This window comes from Macaca nemestrina, chromosome 14 (assembly GCF_043159975.1).
Source record: "Macaca nemestrina isolate mMacNem1 chromosome 14, mMacNem.hap1, whole genome shotgun sequence".
NCBI lineage: Eukaryota > Metazoa > Chordata > Mammalia > Primates > Cercopithecidae > Macaca > Macaca nemestrina.
Window position 1 is genome coordinate 99,565,749 of NC_092138.1, and position 18,885 is coordinate 99,584,633.

Here is an 18,885-nt window from a genome sequence, read left to right on the forward strand (position 1 = left end):
CCTTTTTCACCATAGCCCTCTATGGGCTTCCAAATATCACTTTGCCAATTCCAAAAGAACTGTCTTAGCGAAAGGCTTCTTGAGGGGAAAGCTGTAACTCTGTGAGATGATTTCACAGAACACAAAGAAGTTTCTCAGAAATCTTCTTTCTCTTTGTTATCGGAGGATATTTCCTTTGTCCCTATAGTCTTCAAAGGGATCCGAAATATCTGTTCTCAGATTCCACAGAAACAAGGCTACCAAAGAGATCTACGAAATACAGATGTAACTCTTGGAGATGAATTACCAGAACACTAAGCAGTTTCTCAGGAAGCTTCTTTCGAGATTTCATCTGAAGATATTTCCATTTTCACAATAGCCCTCTATGTGCTTCCAAATATCACCTTGCCAATTCCACAAGAACTGTCTTAGCGAAAGGCTTCTTGAGGGGAAAGCTGTAACTCTGTGAGATGATTTCACAGAACACAAAGAAGTTTCTCAGAAAGCTTCTTTCTCTTTGATATCGGAGGATATTTCCTTTGGCCCTATAGTCTTCAAAGGGATCCGAAATACCTGTTCTCAGATTCCACAGAAATAAGGCTAGCAAAGAGATCCACGAAATACAGATGTAACACTGTGAGTGGAAGTCACACATCACAGAGCAGTTTCTCTGGAAGCTTCTTTCCAGATTTTATCTGAGGATATTTCCTTTGTCACCATAGCCCTCTATGGGCTTCCAAATATCACTTTGCCAATTCCACAAGAACTGTCTTAGCGAAAGGCTTCTTGAGGGGAAAGTTGTAACTCTTTGAGATGATTTCACAGAACACAAAGAAGTTTCTCAGAAAGCTTCTTTCTCTTTGTTATCGGAGGATATTTCCTTTGGCCCTATAGTCTTCAAAGGAATCCGAAATATCTGTTCTCAGATTCCACAGAGATAAGGCTAGCAAAGAGATCCACGAAATACAGATATAACTCTGCGAGATGAATTAACAGAGCACTAAGAAGTTTCTCAGGAAGCTTCTATCCAGATTTCATCTGAGGATATTTCCTTTTTCACAATAGCCCTCTATGGGCTTCCAAATATCACTTTGCCAATTCCACAGGAACTGTCTTAGCGAAAGGCTTCTTGAGGGGAAAGCTGTAACTCTGTGAGATGATTTCACAGAACACAAAGAAGGTTCTCAGAAAGCTTCTTTCTCTTTGTTACCGGAGGATATTTCCTTTGGCCCTATAGTCTTCAAAGGGATCCGAAATATCTGTTCTCAGATCCACAGAAATAAGGCTAGCAAAGAGATCCACGACATACAGATGTAACTCTGTGAGATGAATTAACAGAACACTAAGCTGTTTCTCAGAAAGCTTCTTTCCAGATTTCATCTGAGGATATTACCTTTTTCACCATAGCCCTCTATGGGCTTCCAAATATCACTTTGCCAATTCCACAAGAACTGTCTTAGCAAAAGGCTTATTGAGGGGAAAGCTGTAACTCTGTGAGATGATTTCACAGAACACAAAGAAGTTTCTCAGAAAGCTTCTTTCTCTTTGTTACCGGAGGATATTTCCTTTGGCCCTATAGTCTTCAAAGGGATCCGAAATATCTGTTCTCAGATTCCATAGAAATAAGGCTAGCAAAGAGATCCACGAAATACAGATGTAACTCTGTGAGATGAATTACCAGAACACTAAGCAGTTTCTCAGGAAGCTTCTTTCGAGATTTCATCTGAAGATATTTCCTTTTTCACAGTAGCCCTCTATGGGCTTCCAAATATCACCTTGCCAATTCCACAAGAACTGTCTTAGCGAAAGGCTTCTTGAGGGGAAAGCTTTAACTCTGTGAGATGATTTCACAGAACACAAAGAAGTTTCTCAGAAAGCTTCTTGCTCTTTGTTAACAGAGGATACTTCCTTTGGCCCTATAGTCTTCAACGGGATCAGAAATATCTGTTCTCAGATTCCACAGAAATAAGGCTAGCAAAGAGATCCACGAAATACAGATGTAACTCTGTGAGTGGAAGTCACACATCACAGAGCAGTTTCTCAGGAAGCTTCTTTCCAGATTTTATCTGAGGATATTTCCTTTGTCACCATAGCCCTCTATGGGCTTCCAAATATCACTTTGCCAATTCCACAAGAACTGTCTTAGCGAAAGGCTTCCTGAGGGGAAAGTTGTAACTCTTTGAGATGATTTCACAGAACACAAAGAAGTTTCTCAGAAAGCTTCTTTCTCTTTGTTATCGGAGGATATTTCCTTTGGCCCTATAGTCTTCAAAGGAATCCGAAATATCTGTTCTCAGATTCCACAGAAATAAGGCTAGCAAAGAGATCCACGAAATACAGATATAACTCTGCGAGATGAATTAACAGAGCACTAAGAAGTTTCTCAGGAAGCTTCTTTCTAGATTTCATCTGAGGATATTTCCTTTTTCACAATAGCCCTCTATGGGCTTCCAAATATCACTTTGCCAATTCCACAAGAACTGTCTTAGCGAAAGGCTTCTTGAGGGGAAAGCTGTAACTCTGTGAGATGATTTCACAGAACACAAAGAAGGTTCTTAGAAAGCTTCTTTCTCTTTGTTATCGGAGGATATTTCCTTTGGCCCTATAGTCTTCAAAGGGATCCGAAATATCTGTTCTCAGATCCACAGAAATAAGGCTAGCAAAGAGATCCACGACATACAGATGTAACTCTGTGAGATGAATTAACAGAACACTAAGCTGTTTCTCAGAAAGCTTCTTTCCAGATTTCATCTGAGGATATTACCTTTTTCACCATAGCCCTCTATGGGCTTCCAAATATCACTTTGCCAATTCCAAAAGAACTGTCTTAGCGAAAGGCTTCTTGAGGGGAAAGCTGTAACTCTGTGAGATGATTTCACAGAACACAAAGAAGTTTCTCAGAAATCTTCTTTCTCTTTGTTATCGGAGGATATTTCCTTTGTCCCTATAGTCTTCAAAGGGATCCGAAATATCTGTTCTCAGATTCCACAGAAACAAGGCTACCAAAGAGATCTACGAAATACAGATGTAACTCTTGGAGATGAATTACCAGAACACTAAGCAGTTTCTCAGGAAGCTTCTTTCGAGATTTCATCTGAAGATATTTCCATTTTCACAATAGCCCTCTATGTGCTTCCAAATATCACCTTGCCAATTCCACAAGAACTGTCTTAGCGAAAGGCTTCTTGAGGGGAAAGCTGTAACTCTGTGAGATGATTTCACAGAACACAAAGAAGTTTCTCAGAAAGCTTCTTTCTCTTTGATATCGGAGGATATTTCCTTTGGCCCTATAGTCTTCAAAGGGATCCGAAATACCTGTTCTCAGATTCCACAGAAATAAGGCTAGCAAAGAGATCCACGAAATACAGATGTAACACTGTGAGTGGAAGTCACACATCACAGAGCAGTTTCTCTGGAAGCTTCTTTCCAGATTTTATCTGAGGATATTTCCTTTGTCACCATAGCCCTCTATGGGCTTCCAAATATCACTTTGCCAATTCCACAAGAACTGTCTTAGCGAAAGGCTTCTTGAGGGGAAAGTTGTAACTCTTTGAGATGATTTCACAGAACACAAAGAAGTTTCTCAGAAAGCTTCTTTCTCTTTGTTATCGGAGGATATTTCCTTTGGCCCTATAGTCTTCAAAGGAATCCGAAATATCTGTTCTCAGATTCCACAGAGATAAGGCTAGCAAAGAGATCCACGAAATACAGATATAACTCTGCGAGATGAATTAACAGAGCACTAAGAAGTTTCTCAGGAAGCTTCTATCCAGATTTCATCTGAGGATATTTCCTTTTTCACAATAGCCCTCTATGGGCTTCCAAATATCACTTTGCCAATTCCACAGGAACTGTCTTAGCGAAAGGCTTCTTGAGGGGAAAGCTGTAACTCTGTGAGATGATTTCACAGAACACAAAGAAGGTTCTCAGAAAGCTTCTTTCTCTTTGTTACCGGAGGATATTTCCTTTGGCCCTATAGTCTTCAAAGGGATCCGAAATATCTGTTCTCAGATCCACAGAAATAAGGCTAGCAAAGAGATCCACGACATACAGATGTAACTCTGTGAGATGAATTAACAGAACACTAAGCTGTTTCTCAGAAAGCTTCTTTCCAGATTTCATCTGAGGATATTACCTTTTTCACCATAGCCCTCTATGGGCTTCCAAATATCACTTTGCCAATTCCACAAGAACTGTCTTAGCAAAAGGCTTCTTGAGGTGAAAGCTGTAACTCTGTGAGATGATTTTACAGAACACAAAGGAGTTTCTCAGATAGCTTCTTTCTCTTTGTTACCAGAGGATATTTCCTTTGGCCCTATAGTCTTCAAAGGGATCCGAAATATCTGTTCTCAGACTCCACAGAAATAAGGCTAGCAAAGAGATCCACGAAATACAGATGTAACTCTGCGAGATGAATTAACAGAGCACTAAGCAGTTTCTCAGGAAGCTTCTTTCCAGATTTCATCTGAGGATATTTCCTTTTTCACAATAGCCCTCTATGGGCTTCCAAATATTACTTTGCCAATACCACAAGAACTGTCTTAGCGAAAGGCTTCTTGAGGGGAAAGCTGTAACTCTGTGAGATGATTTCACAGAACACAAGGAAGTTTCTCTGAAACCTTCATTCTCTTTGTTATCGGAGGATATTTCCTTTGGACCTGTAGTCTTCAAAGGGATCCGAAATATCTGTTCTCAGATTCCACAGAAATAAAGCTAGCAAAGAGATCCACGAAATACAGATGTAACTCTGTGAGATGAATTAACAGAGCACTAAGCAGTTTCTCAGGAGGCTTCTTTCTAGATTTCATCTGAGGATATTTCCTTTTTCACCATAGCCCTCTATGGGCTTCCAAATATCACTTTGCCAATTCCACAAGAACTGTCTTAGCGAAAGGCTTCTTGAGGGGAAAGCTGTAACTCTGTGAGATGATTTCACAGAACACTAAGAAGTTTCTCAGAAAGCTTCTTTCTCTTTGTTATCGGAGGATATTTCCTTTGGCCCTATAGTCTTCAAAGGGATCCGAAATATCTGTTCTCAGATTCCACAGAAATAAGGCTAGCAAAGAGATCCACGAAATACAGATGTAACTCTGTGAGATGAATTAACAGAGCACTAAGCAGTTTCTCAGGAAGCTTCTTTCCAGATTTCACCTGAGGATATTTCGTTTTTCACCATATCCCTCTATGGGCATCCAAATATCACTTTGCCAATTCCACAAGAACTGTCTTAGCGAAAGGCTTCTTGAGGGAAAAGCTGTATCTCTCTGAGATGATTTCAGAGAACACAAAGAAGTTTCTCAGAAAGCTTCTTTCTCTTTGTTATCGGATGATATTTCCTTTGGCCCTATTTTCTTCAAAGGGATCCGAAATATCTGTTCTCAGATTACACAGAAATAAGGCTAGCAAAGAGATCCACGAAATACAGATGTAACTCTGCGAGATGAATTAACAGAGCACTAAGCAGTTTCTCAGGAAGCTTCTTTCCAGATTTCATCTGAGGATATTTCCTTTTTCACCATAGCCCTCTACGGGTTTCCAAATATTACTTTGCCAATTCCACAAGAACTGTCTTAGGGAAAGGCTTCTTGAGGGGAAAGATGTAACTCTGTGAGATGATTTCATAGAACACAAGGAAGTTTCTCAGAAACCTTCATTCTCTTTGTTATCGGAGGATATTTCCTTTGGCCCTATAGTCTTCAAAGGGATCCGAAATATCTGTTCTCAGATTCCACAGAAATAAGGCTAGCAAAGAGATCCACGAAATACAGATGTAACTCTGTGAGAAGAATTAACAGAGCACTAAGCAGTTTCTCAGGAAGCTTCTTTCTAGTTTTCATCTGAGGATATTTCCTTTTTCACCATAGCCCTCTATGGGCTTCCAAATATCACTTTGCCAATTCCACAAGAACTGTCTTAGCGAAAGGCTTCTTGAGGGGAAAGCTGTAACTCTGTGAGACGATTTCCACAGAACACAAAGAAGTTTCTCAGAAAGCTTCTTTCTCTTTATTATCAGAGGATATTTCCTTTGGCCCGATAGTCTTCAAAGGGATCCGAAATATCTGTTCTCAGATTCCACAGAAATAAGGCTAGCAAAGAGATCCACGACATACAGATGTAACTCTGTGAGATGAATTAACAGAACACTAAGCTGTTTCTCAGAAAGCTTCTTTCCAGATTTCATCTGAGGATATTACCTTTTTCACCATAGCCCTCTATGGGCTTCCAAATATCACTTTGCCAATTCCAAAAGAACTGTCTTAGCGAAAGGCTTCTTGAGGGGAAAGCTGTAACTCTGTGAGATGATTTCACAGAACACAAAGAAGTTTCTCAGAAATCTTCTTTCTCTTTGTTATCGGAGGATATTTCCTTTGTCCCTATAGTCTTCAAAGGGATCCGAAATATCTGTTCTCAGATTCCACAGAAACAAGGCTACCAAAGAGATCTACGAAATACAGATGTAACTCTTGGAGATGAATTACCAGAACACTAAGCAGTTTCTCAGGAAGCTTCTTTCGAGATTTCATCTGAAGATATTTCCATTTTCACAATAGCCCTCTATGTGCTTCCAAATATCACCTTGCCAATTCCACAAGAACTGTCTTAGCGAAAGGCTTCTTGAGGGGAAAGCTGTAACTCTGTGAGATGATTTCACAGAACACAAAGAAGTTTCTCAGAAAGCTTCTTTCTCTTTGATATCGGAGGATATTTCCTTTGGCCCTATAGTCTTCAAAGGGATCCGAAATACCTGTTCTCAGATTCCACAGAAATAAGGCTAGCAAAGAGATCCACGAAATACAGATGTAACACTGTGAGTGGAAGTCACACATCACAGAGCAGTTTCTCTGGAAGCTTCTTTCCAGATTTTATCTGAGGATATTTCCTTTGTCACCATAGCCCTCTATGGGCTTCCAAATATCACTTTGCCAATTCCACAAGAACTGTCTTAGCGAAAGGCTTCTTGAGGGGAAAGTTGTAACTCTTTGAGATGATTTCACAGAACACAAAGAAGTTTCTCAGAAAGCTTCTTTCTCTTTGTTATCGGAGGATATTTCCTTTGGCCCTATAGTCTTCAAAGGAATCCGAAATATCTGTTCTCAGATTCCACAGAGATAAGGCTAGCAAAGAGATCCACGAAATACAGATATAACTCTGCGAGATGAATTAACAGAGCACTAAGAAGTTTCTCAGGAAGCTTCTATCCAGATTTCATCTGAGGATATTTCCTTTTTCACAATAGCCCTCTATGGGCTTCCAAATATCACTTTGCCAATTCCACAGGAACTGTCTTAGCGAAAGGCTTCTTGAGGGGAAAGCTGTAACTCTGTGAGATGATTTCACAGAACACAAAGAAGGTTCTCAGAAAGCTTCTTTCTCTTTGTTACCGGAGGATATTTCCTTTGGCCCTATAGTCTTCAAAGGGATCCGAAATATCTGTTCTCAGATCCACAGAAATAAGGCTAGCAAAGAGATCCACGACATACAGATGTAACTCTGTGAGATGAATTAACAGAACACTAAGCTGTTTCTCAGAAAGCTTCTTTCCAGATTTCATCTGAGGATATTACCTTTTTCACCATAGCCCTCTATGGGCTTCCAAATATCACTTTGCCAATTCCACAAGAACTGTCTTAGCAAAAGGCTTCTTGAGGTGAAAGCTGTAACTCTGTGAGATGATTTTACAGAACACAAAGGAGTTTCTCAGATAGCTTCTTTCTCTTTGTTACCGGAGGATATTTCCTTTGGCCCTATAGTCTTCAAAGGGATCCGAAATATCTGTTCTCAGACTCCACAGAAATAAGGCTAGCAAAGAGATCCACGAAATACAGATGTAACTCTGCGAGATGAATTAACAGAGCACTAAGCAGTTTCTCAGGAAGCTTCTTTCCAGATTTCATCTGAGGATATTTCCTTTTTCACAATAGCCCTCTATGGGCTTCCAAATATTACTTTGCCAATACCACAAGAACTGTCTTAGCGAAAGGCTTCTTGAGGGGAAAGCTGTAACTCTGTGAGATGATTTCACAGAACACAAGGAAGTTTCTCTGAAACCTTCATTCTCTTTGTTATCGGAGGATATTTCCTTTGGACCTGTAGTCTTCAAAGGGATCCGAAATATCTGTTCTCAGATTCCACAGAAATAAAGCTAGCAAAGAGATCCACGAAATACAGATGTAACTCTGTGAGATGAATTAACAGAGCACTAAGCAGTTTCTCAGGAGGCTTCTTTCTAGATTTCATCTGAGGATATTTCCTTTTTCACCATAGCCCTCTATGGGCTTCCAAATATCACTTTGCCAATTCCACAAGAACTGTCTTAGCGAAAGGCTTCTTGAGGGGAAAGCTGTAACTCTGTGAGATGATTTCACAGAACACTAAGAAGTTTCTCAGAAAGCTTCTTTCTCTTTGTTATCGGAGGATATTTCCTTTGGCCCTATAGTCTTCAAAGGGATCCGAAATATCTGTTCTCAGATTCCACAGAAATAAGGCTAGCAAAGAGATCCACGAAATACAGATGTAACTCAGTGAGATGAATTAACAGAGCACTAAGCAGTTTCTCAGGAAGCTTCTTTCCAGATTTCACCTGAGGATATTTCGTTTTTCACCATATCCCTCTATGGGCATCCAAATATCACTTTGCCAATTCCACAAGAACTGTCTTAGCGAAAGGCTTCTTGAGGGAAAAGCTGTATCTCTCTGAGATGATTTCAGAGAACACAAAGAAGTTTCTCAGAAAGCTTCTTTCTCTTTGTTATCGGATGATATTTCCTTTGGCCCTATTTTCTTCAAAGGGATCCGAAATATCTGTTCTCAGATTACACAGAAATAAGGCTAGCAAAGAGATCCACGAAATACAGATGTAACTCTGCGAGATGAATTAACAGAGCACTAAGCAGTTTCTCAGGAAGCTTCTTTCCAGATTTCATCTGAGGATATTTCCTTTTTCACCATAGCCCTCTACGGGTTTCCAAATATTACTTTGCCAATTCCACAAGAACTGTCTTAGGGAAAGGCTTCTTGAGGGGAAAGATGTAACTCTGTGAGATGATTTCATAGAACACAAGGAAGTTTCTCAGAAACCTTCATTCTCTTTGTTATCGGAGGATATTTCCTTTGGCCCTATAGTCTTCAAAGGGATCCGAAATATCTGTTCTCAGATTCCACAGAAATAAGGCTAGCAAAGAGATCCACGAAATACAGATGTAACTCTGTGAGAAGAATTAACAGAGCACTAAGCAGTTTCTCAGGAAGCTTCTTTCTAGTTTTCATCTGAGGATATTTCCTTTTTCACCATAGCCCTCTATGGGCTTCCAAATATCACTTTGCCAATTCCACAAGAACTGTCTTAGCGAAAGGCTTCTTGAGGGGAAAGCTGTAACTCTGTGAGACGATTTCCACAGAACACAAAGAAGTTTCTCAGAAAGCTTCTTTCTCTTTGTTATCAGAGGATATTTCCTTTGGCCCGATAGTCTTCAAAGGGATCCGAAATATCTGTTCTCAGATTCCACAGAAATAAGGCTAGCAAAGAGATCCACGAAATACAGATGTAACTCTGTGAGATGAATTTAAAGAACACTAAGCAGTTTCTCAAGAAACTTCTTTCCAGATTTCATCTGTGGATATTTCCTTTGTCACCATAGGCCACTATGGGCTTCCAAATATCACTTTGCCAATTCCACAACAACTGTCTTAGCGAAAGGCTTCTTGAGGGGAAAGCTGAAACTGTGTGAGATGATTTCACAGAACACAAAGAAGTTTCTCAGAAAGCATCTTTCTCTTTGTTATCGGAGGATACTTCCTTTGGCCCTATAGTCTTCAACGGGATCCGAAATATCTGTTCTCAGATTCCACAGAAATAAGGCTAGCAAAGAGATCCACGAAATACAGATGTAACTCTGTGAGTGGAAGTCACACATCACCGAGCAGTTTCTCAGGAAGCTTCTTTCCAGATTTTATCTGAGGATATTTCCTTTGTCACCATAGCCCTCTATGGGCTTCCAAATATCACTTTGCCAATTCCACAAGAACTGCCTTAGCGAAAGGCTTCTTGAGGGGAACGCTGTAACTCTGTGAGATGATTTCACAGAACACAAAGAAGATTCTCAGAAAGCTTCTTTCTCTTTGTTATCGGAGGATATTTCCTTTGGCCCTATAGTCTTCAAAGGGATCCGAAATATCTGTTCTCAGATTCAACAGAAATAAGGCTAGCAAAGAGATCCACGAAATACAGATGTAACTCTGTGAGTGGAAGTCACACATCACAGAGCAGTTTCTCAGGAAGCTTCTTTCCAGATTTTATCTGAGGATATTTCCTTTGTCACCATAGCCCTCTATGGGCTTCCAAATATCACTTTGCCAATTCCACAAGAACTGTCTTAGCGAAAGGCTTCTTGAGGGGAACGCTGTAACTCTGTGAGATGATTTCACAGAACACAAAGAAGTTTCTCAGAAAGCTTCTTTCTCTTTGTTATCGGAGGATATTTCCTTTGGCCCTATAGTCTTAAAAGGGATCCGAAATATCTGTTCTCAGATTCCACAGAAATAAGGCTAGCAAAGAGATCCACGAAATACAGATGTAACTCTGTGAGATGAATTAACAGAACACTAAGCAGTTTCTCAGGAAGCTTCTTTCCAGATTTCACCTGAGGATATTTCCTTTTTCACAAAAGCCCTCTATGGGCTTCCAAATATCACTTTGCCAATTCCACAAGAACTGTCTTAGCGAAAGGCTTCTTGAGGGGAAAGCTGTAACTCTGTGAGATGATTTCACAGAACACAAGGAAGTTTCTCATAAACCTTCATTCTCTTTGTTATCGGAGGATATTTCCTTTGGCCCTATAGTCTTCAAAGGGATCCGAAATATCTGTTCTCAGATTCCAGAGAAATAAGGCTAGCAAAGAGATCCACGAAATACAGATGTAACTCTGTGAGATGAATTAACAGAGCACTAAGCAGTTTCTCAGGAAGCTTCTTTCTAGATTTCATCTGAGGATATTTCCTTTTTCACCATAGCCCTCTATGGGCTTCCAAATATCACTTTGCCAATTCCACAAGAACTGTCTTAGCGAAAGGCTTCTTGAGGGGAAAGCTGTAACTCTGTGAGATGATTTCACAGAACACAAAGAAGTTTCTCAGAAAGCTTCTTTCTCTTTGTTATCAGAGGATATTTCCTTTGGCCCTATAGTCTTCAAAGGGATCCGAAATATCTGTTCTCAGATTCCACAGAAATAAGGCTAGCAAAGAGATCCACGAAATACAGATGTAACTCTGTGAGATGAATTTACAGAACACTAAGCAATTTCTCAAAAAGCTTCTTTCCAGATTTCATCTGAGGATATTTCCTTTGACACCATAGTCCACTATGGGCTTCCAAATATCACTTTGCCAATTCCACAAGAACTGTCTTAGCGAAAGGCTTCTTGAGGGGAAAGCTGAAACTCTGTGAGATGATTTCACAGAAAACAAAGAAGTTTCTCAGAAAGCATCTTTCTCTTTGTTATCGGAGGATATTTCCTTTGGCCCTATAGTCTTCAAAGGGATCCGAAATATCTGTTCTCAGATTCCACAGAAATAAGGCTAGCAAAGAGATCCACGAAATACAGATGTAACTCTGTGAGTGGAAGTCACACATCACAGAGCAGTTTCTCAGGAAGCTTCTTTCCAGATTTTATCTGAGGATATTTCCTTTGTCACCATAGCCCTCTATGGGCTTCCAAATATCACTTTGCCAATTCCACAAGAACTGTCTTAGCGAAAGGCTTCTTGAGGGGAACGCTGTAACTCTGTGAGATGATTTCACAGAACACAAAGAAGTTTTTCAGAAAGCTTCTTTCTCTTTGTTATCGGAGGATATTTTCTTTGGCCCTATAGTCTTCAAAGGGATCCGAAATATCTGTTCTCAGATTCCACAGAAATAAGGCTAGCAAAGAGATCCACGAAATACAGATGTAACTCTGTGAGATGAATTAACAGAACACTAAGCAGTTTCTCAGGAAGCTTCTTTCCAGATTTCATCTGAGGATATTTCCTTTTTCACAATAGCCCTCTATGGGCTTCCAAATATCACTTTGCCAATTCCACAAGAACTGTCTTAGCGAAAGGCTTCTTGAGGGGAAAGCTGTAACTCTGTGAGATGATTTCACAGAACACAAGGAAGTTTCTCATAAACCTTCATTCTCTTTGTTATCGGAGGATATTTCCTTTGGCCCTATAGTCTTCAAAGGGATCCGAAATATCTGTTCTCAGATTCCACAGAAATAAGGCTAGCAAAGAGATCCACGAAATACAGATGTAACTCTGTGAGATGAATTAACAGAGCACTAAGCAGTTTCTCAGGAAGCTTCTTTCTAGATTTCATCTGAGGATATTTCCTTTTTCACCATAGCCCTCTATGGGCTTCCAAATATCACTTTGCCAATTCCACAAGAACTGTCTTAGCGAAAGGCTTCTTGAGGAGAAAGCTGTAACTCTGTGAGATGATTTCACAGAACACAAAGAAGTTTCTCAGAAAGCTTCTTTCTCTTTGTTATCAGAGGATATTTCCTTTGGCCCTATAGTCTTCAAAGGGATCCGAAATATCTGTTCTCAGATTCCACAGAAATAAGGCTAGCAAAGACATCCACGAAATACAGATGTAACTCTGTGAGATGAATTTACAGAACACTAAGCAGTTTCTCAAAACGCTTCTTTCCAGATTTCATCTGAGTATATTTCCTTTGTCACCATAGTCCACTATGGGCTTCCAAATATCACTTTGCCAATTCCACAAGAACTCTCTTAGTGAAAGGCTTCTTGAGGGGAAAGCTGAAACTCTGTGAGATGATTTCACAGAAAACAAAGAAGTGTCTCAGAAAGCATCTTTCTCTTTGTTATCGGAGGATATTTCCTTTGGCCCTATAGTCTTCAAAGGGATCCGAAATATCTGTTCTCAGATTCCACAGAAATAAGGCTAGCAAAGAGATCCACGAAATACAGATGTAACTCTGTGAGATGAATTAACAGAACACTAAGCAGTTTCTCAGGAAGCTTCTTTCCAGATTTTATCTGAGGATATTTCCTTTTTCACCATAGCCCTCTATGGGCTTCCAAATATCACTTTGCCAATTCCACAAGAACTGTTTTAGCGAAAGGCTTGTTGAGGGGAACGCTGTAACTCTGTGAGGTGATTTCACAGAACACAAAGAAGTTTCTCAGAAAGCTTCTTTCTCTTTGTTATCGGAGGATATTTCCTTTGGCCCCATAATCTTCAAAGGGATCCGAAATATCTGTTCTCAGATTCAACAGAAATAAGGCTAGCAAAGAGATCCACGAAATACAGATGTAACTCTGTGAGTGGAAGTCACACATCACAGAGCAGTTTCTCAGGAAGCCTCTTTCCAAATTTTATCTGAGGATATTTCCTTTGTCACCATAGCCCTCTATGGGCCTCCAAATATCACTTTGCCAATTCCACAACAACTGTCTTAGCGAAAGGCTTCTTGAGGGGAAAGCTGTAACTCTGTGAGATGATTTCACAGAACACAAAGAAGTTTCTCAGAAAGCTTCTTTCTCTTTGTTATCGGAGGATATTTCCTTTGTCCCTATAGTCTTCAAAGGGATCCGAAATATCTGTTCTCAGATTCCACAGAAATAAGGCTAGCAAAGAGATCCACGAAATACAGATGTAACACTGTGAGATGAATTGACAAAGCACTAAGCAGATTCTCATGATGCTTCTTTCCAGATTTCATCTGAGGATATTTCCTTTTTCACCATAGCCCTCTATGGGCCTCCAAATATCACTTTGCCAATTCCACAAGAACCGTCTTAGCGAAAGTCTTCTTGAGGGGAAAGCTGTAACTCTGTGAGATGATTTCAGAGAACACAAAGAAGTTTCTCAGAAAGCTTCTTTCTCTTTGTTATCGGAGGATATTTCCTTTGGGCCTATAGTCTTCAAAGGGATCCGAAATATCTGTTCTCGGATTCCACAGAAATAAGGCTAGCAAAGAGATCCACGAAATACAGATGTAACTCTGTGAGATAAATTAACAGAACACTAAGCAGTTTCTCAGGAAGCTTCTTTCCAGATTTCATCTGAGGATATTTCCTTTTTCACAATATCCTTCTATGGGCTTCCAAATATCACTTTGCCAATTCCACAAGAACTGTCTTAGCGAAAGGCTTCTTGAGGGGAAAGCTGAAACTCTGTGAGATGATTTCACAGAAAACAAAGAAGTTTCTCAGAAAGCATCTTTCTCTTTGTTATCGGAGGATATTTCCTTTGGCCCTATAGTCTTCAAAGGGATCCGAAATATCTGTTCTCAGATTCCACAGAAATAAGGCTAGCAAAGAGATCCACGAAATGCAGATGTAACTCTGTGAGTGGAAGTCACACATCACAGAGCAGTTTCAGGAAGCTTCTTTCCAGATTTTATCTGAGGATATTTCCTTTGTCACCATAGCCCTCTATGGGCTTCAAATATCACTTTGCCAATTCCACAAGAACTGTCTTAGCGAAAGGCTTCTTGAGGGGAAAGCTGTAACTCTGTGAGATGATTTCACAGAACACAAAGAAGTTTTTCAGAAAGCTTCTTTCTCTTTGTTATCGGAGGATATTTTCCTTGGCCCTATAGTCTTCAAAGGGATCCGAAATATCTGTTCTCAGATTCCACAGAAATAAGGCTAGCAAAGAGATCCACGAAATACAGATGTAACTCTGTGAGATGAATTAACAGAACACTAAGCAGTTTCTCAGGAAGCTTCTCTCCAGATTTCATCTGAGGATATTTCCTTTTTCACCATAGCCCTCTATGGGCTTCCAAATATCACTTTGCCAATTCCACAAGAACTGTCTTAGCGAAAGGCTTCTTGAGGGGAAAGCTGAAACTCTGTGAGATGATTTCACAGAACACAAGGAAGTTCTCATAAACCTTCATTCTCTTTGTTATCGGAGGATATTTCCTTTGGCCCTATAGTCTTCAAAGGGATCCGAAATATCTGTTCTCAGATTCCACAGAAATAAGGGTAGCAAAGAGATCCACGAAATACAGATGTAACTCTGTGAGACGAATTAACAGAGCCCTAAGCAGTTTCTCAGGAAGCTTCTTTCTAGATTTCATCTGAGGATATTTCCTTTTTCACCATAGCCCTCTATGGGCTTCCAAATATCACTTTGCCAATTCCACAAGAACTGTCTTAGCGAAAGGCTTCTTGAGGGGAAAGCTGTAACTCTGTGAGATGATTTCACAGAACACAAAGAAGTTTCTCAAAAAGCTTCTTTCTCTTTGTTATCAGAGGATATTTCCTTTGGCCCTATAGTCTTCAAAGGGATCCGAAATATCTGTTCTCAGATTCCACAGAAATAAGGCTAGCAAAGAGATCCACGAAATACAGATGTAACTCGGTGGGATGAATTTACAGAACACTAAGCAGTTTCTCAAAAAGCTTCTTTCCAGATTTCATCTGAGGATATTTCCTTTGTCACCCTAGTCCACTATGGGCTTCCAAGTATCACTTTGCCAATTCCACAAGAACTGTCTTAGCGAAAGGCTTCTTGAGGGGAAAGCTGAAACTCTGTGAGATGATTTCACAGAAAACAAAGAAGTTTCTCAGAAAGCATCTTTCTCTTTGTTATCGGAGGATATTTCCTTTGGCCCTATAGTCTTCAAAGGGATCCGAAATATCTGTTCTCAGATTCCACAGAAATAAGGCTAGCAAAGAGATCCACGAAATACAGATGTAACTCTGTGAGATGAATTAACAGAACACTAAGCAGTTTCTCAGGAAGCTTCTTTCCAGATTTTATCTGAGGATATTTCCTTTTTCACCATAGCCCTCTATGGGCTTCCAAATATCACTTTGCCAATTCCACAAGAACTGTCTTAGCGAAAGGCTTGTTGAGGGGAACGCTGTAACTCTGTGAGGTGATTTCACAGAACAAAAAGAGTTTTCTCAGAAAGCTTCTTTCTCTTTGTTATCGGAGGATATTTCCTTTGGCCCCATAATCTTCAAAGGGATCCGAAATATCTGTTCTCAGATTCAACAGAAATAAGGTTAGCAAAGAGATCCACGAAATACAGATGTAACTCTGTGAGTGGAAGTCACACATCACAGAGCAGTTTCTCAGGAAGCTTCTTTACAGATTTCATCTGAGGATATTTCCTTTTTCACCATAGCCCTCTATGGGCCTCCAAATATCACTTTGCCAATTCCACAAGAACTGTCTTAGCGAAAGGCTTCTTGAGGGGAAAGCTGTAACTCTGTGAGATGATTTCAGAGAACACAAAGAAGTTTCTCAGAAAGCTTCTTTCTCTTTGTTATCGGAGGATATTTCCTTTGGGCCTATAGTCTTCAAAGGGATCCGAAATATCTGTTCTCGGATTCCACAGAAATAAGGCTAGCAAAGAGATCCACGAAATACAGATGTAACTCTGTGAGATAAATTAACAGAACACTAAGCAGTTTCTCAGGAAGCTTCTTTCCAAATTTCATCTGAGGATATTTCCTTTTTCACAATAGACCTCTATGGGCTTCCAAATATCACTTTTCCAATTCCACAAGAACTGTCTTAGCGAAAGGCTTCTTGAGGGGAAAGCTGTAACTCTGTGAGATGATTTCACAGAACACAAAGAAGTTTCTCAGAAATCTTCTTTCTCTTTGTTATCAGAGCATATTTCCTTTGGCCCTATAGTCTTCAAAGGGATCCGAAATATCTTTTCTCAGATTCCACAGAAATAAGGCTAGCAAAGAGATCCACGAAATACAGATGTAACTCTGTGAGATGAATTTACAGAACACTAAGCAGTTTCTCAGGAAGCTTCTTTCTAGATTTCATCTGAGGATATTTCCTTTTTCACCATAGCCCTCTATGGGCTTCCAAATATCACTTTGCCAATTCCACAAGAAATGTCTTAGAGAAAGGCTTCTTGAGGGGAAAGCTGTAACTCTGTGAGATGATTTCAAAGAAAAAAGAAGTTTCTCAGAAAGCTTCTTTCTCTTTGTTATCAGAGGATATTTCCTTTGGCCCTATATTTTTCAAAGGGATCCGAAATATCTGTTCTCAGATTCCACCCAAATAAGGCTAGCAAAGAGATCCACGAAATACAGATGTACCTCTGTGAGTGGAAGTCACACATCACAGAGCAGTTTCTCAGGAAGCTTCTTTCCAGATTTTATCTGAGGATATTTCCTTTGTCACCATAGCCCTCTATGGGCTTCCAAATATCACTTTGCCAATTCCACAAGAACTGTCTTAGCGAAAGGCTTCTTGAGGGGAAAGCTGAAACTCTGTGAGATGATTTCACAGAACACAAAGAAGTTTTTCAGAAAGCTTCTTTCTCTTGGTTATCGGAGGATATTTCCTTTGGCCCTATAGTCTTCAAAGGGATCCGAAATATCTGTTCTCAGATTCCACAGGAATAAGGCTAGCAAAGAGATCCACGAAATACAGATGTAACACTGTGAGATAAATTAACAGAGCACCAAACAGTTTCTCAGGATTCTTCTTTCCAGATTTCATCTGAGGATATTTCCTTTTTCACCATAGCCCTCTATGGGCTTCCAAATATCACTTTGCCAATTCCACAACAACTGTCTTAGCGAAAGGTTTCTTGAAGGGAAAGCTGTAACTCTGTGAGATGATTTCGGAGAACACAAAGAAGTTTCTCAGAAAGCTTCTTTCTCTTTGTTATCGGAGGATATTTCCTTTGTGCCTATAGTCTTCAAAGGGATCCGAAATATCTGTTCTCAGATTCCAAGGAAATAAGGCTAGCAAAGAGATCCACGAAATACAGATGTAACTCTGTGAGATGAATTAACAGAACACTAAGCAGTTTCTCAAGAAGCTTCTTTCCAGTATTCATCTGAGGATATTTCCTTTTTCAAAATAGCCCTCTATGGGCTTCCAAATATCACTTTGCCAATTCCACAAGAACTGTCTTAGCGAAAGGCTTCTTGAGGGGAAAGCTGTAACTCTGTGAGATGATTTCAAAGAACACAAGGAAGTTTCTCAGAAACCTTCATTCTCTTTGATATCGGAGGATATTTCCTTTGGCCCTATAGTCTTCAATGGGATCCGAAATATCTGTTCTCAGATTCCACAGAAATAAGGCTAGCAAAGAGATCCACGAAATACAGATGTAACTCTTTGAGATGAATTTACAGAACACTAAGCAGTTTCTCAAGAAGCTTCCTTCTAGATTTCATCTGAGGATATTTCCTTTGTCACCATAGCCCCTATGGGCTTCCAAATATCACTTTGCAAATTCCACAAGAACTGTCTTAGCGAAAAGCTTCTTGAGGGGAAAGCTGTAACTCTGTGAGATGATTTCACAGAACACAAAGAAGTTTCTCAGAAAGCTTCTTTCTCTTTGTTATCGGAGGATATTTCCTTTGGCCCTATAGTCTTCAAAGGAATCCGAAATATCTCTTCTCAGATTCCACAGAAATAAGGCTAGCAAAGAGATCCACGAAATACAGATGTAACTCTGTGAGATGAATTAACAGAGCACTAAGCAGTTTCTCAGGAAGCTTCTTTCCAGATTTCATCTGAGGATATTTCCTTTTTCGCAATAGCCCTCTAAGGGCTTCCAAATATCATTTTGCCAATTCCACAAGAACTGTCTTAGCGAAAGGCTTCTTGATGGGAAAGCTGTAACTCTGTGAGATGATTTCACAGAACACAAAGAAGTTTCTCAGAAAGCTTCTTGCTCTTTGTTATCAGAGGATACTTCCTTTGGCCCTATAGTCTTCAACGGGATCCGAAATATCTGTTCTCAGATTCCACAGAAATAAGGCTAGCAAAGAGATCCACGAAATACAGATGTAACTCTGTGAGTGGAAGTCACACATCACAGAGCAGTTTCTCAGGAAGTTTCTTTCCAGATTTTATCTGAGGATATTTCCTTTGTCACCATAGCCCTCTATGGGCTT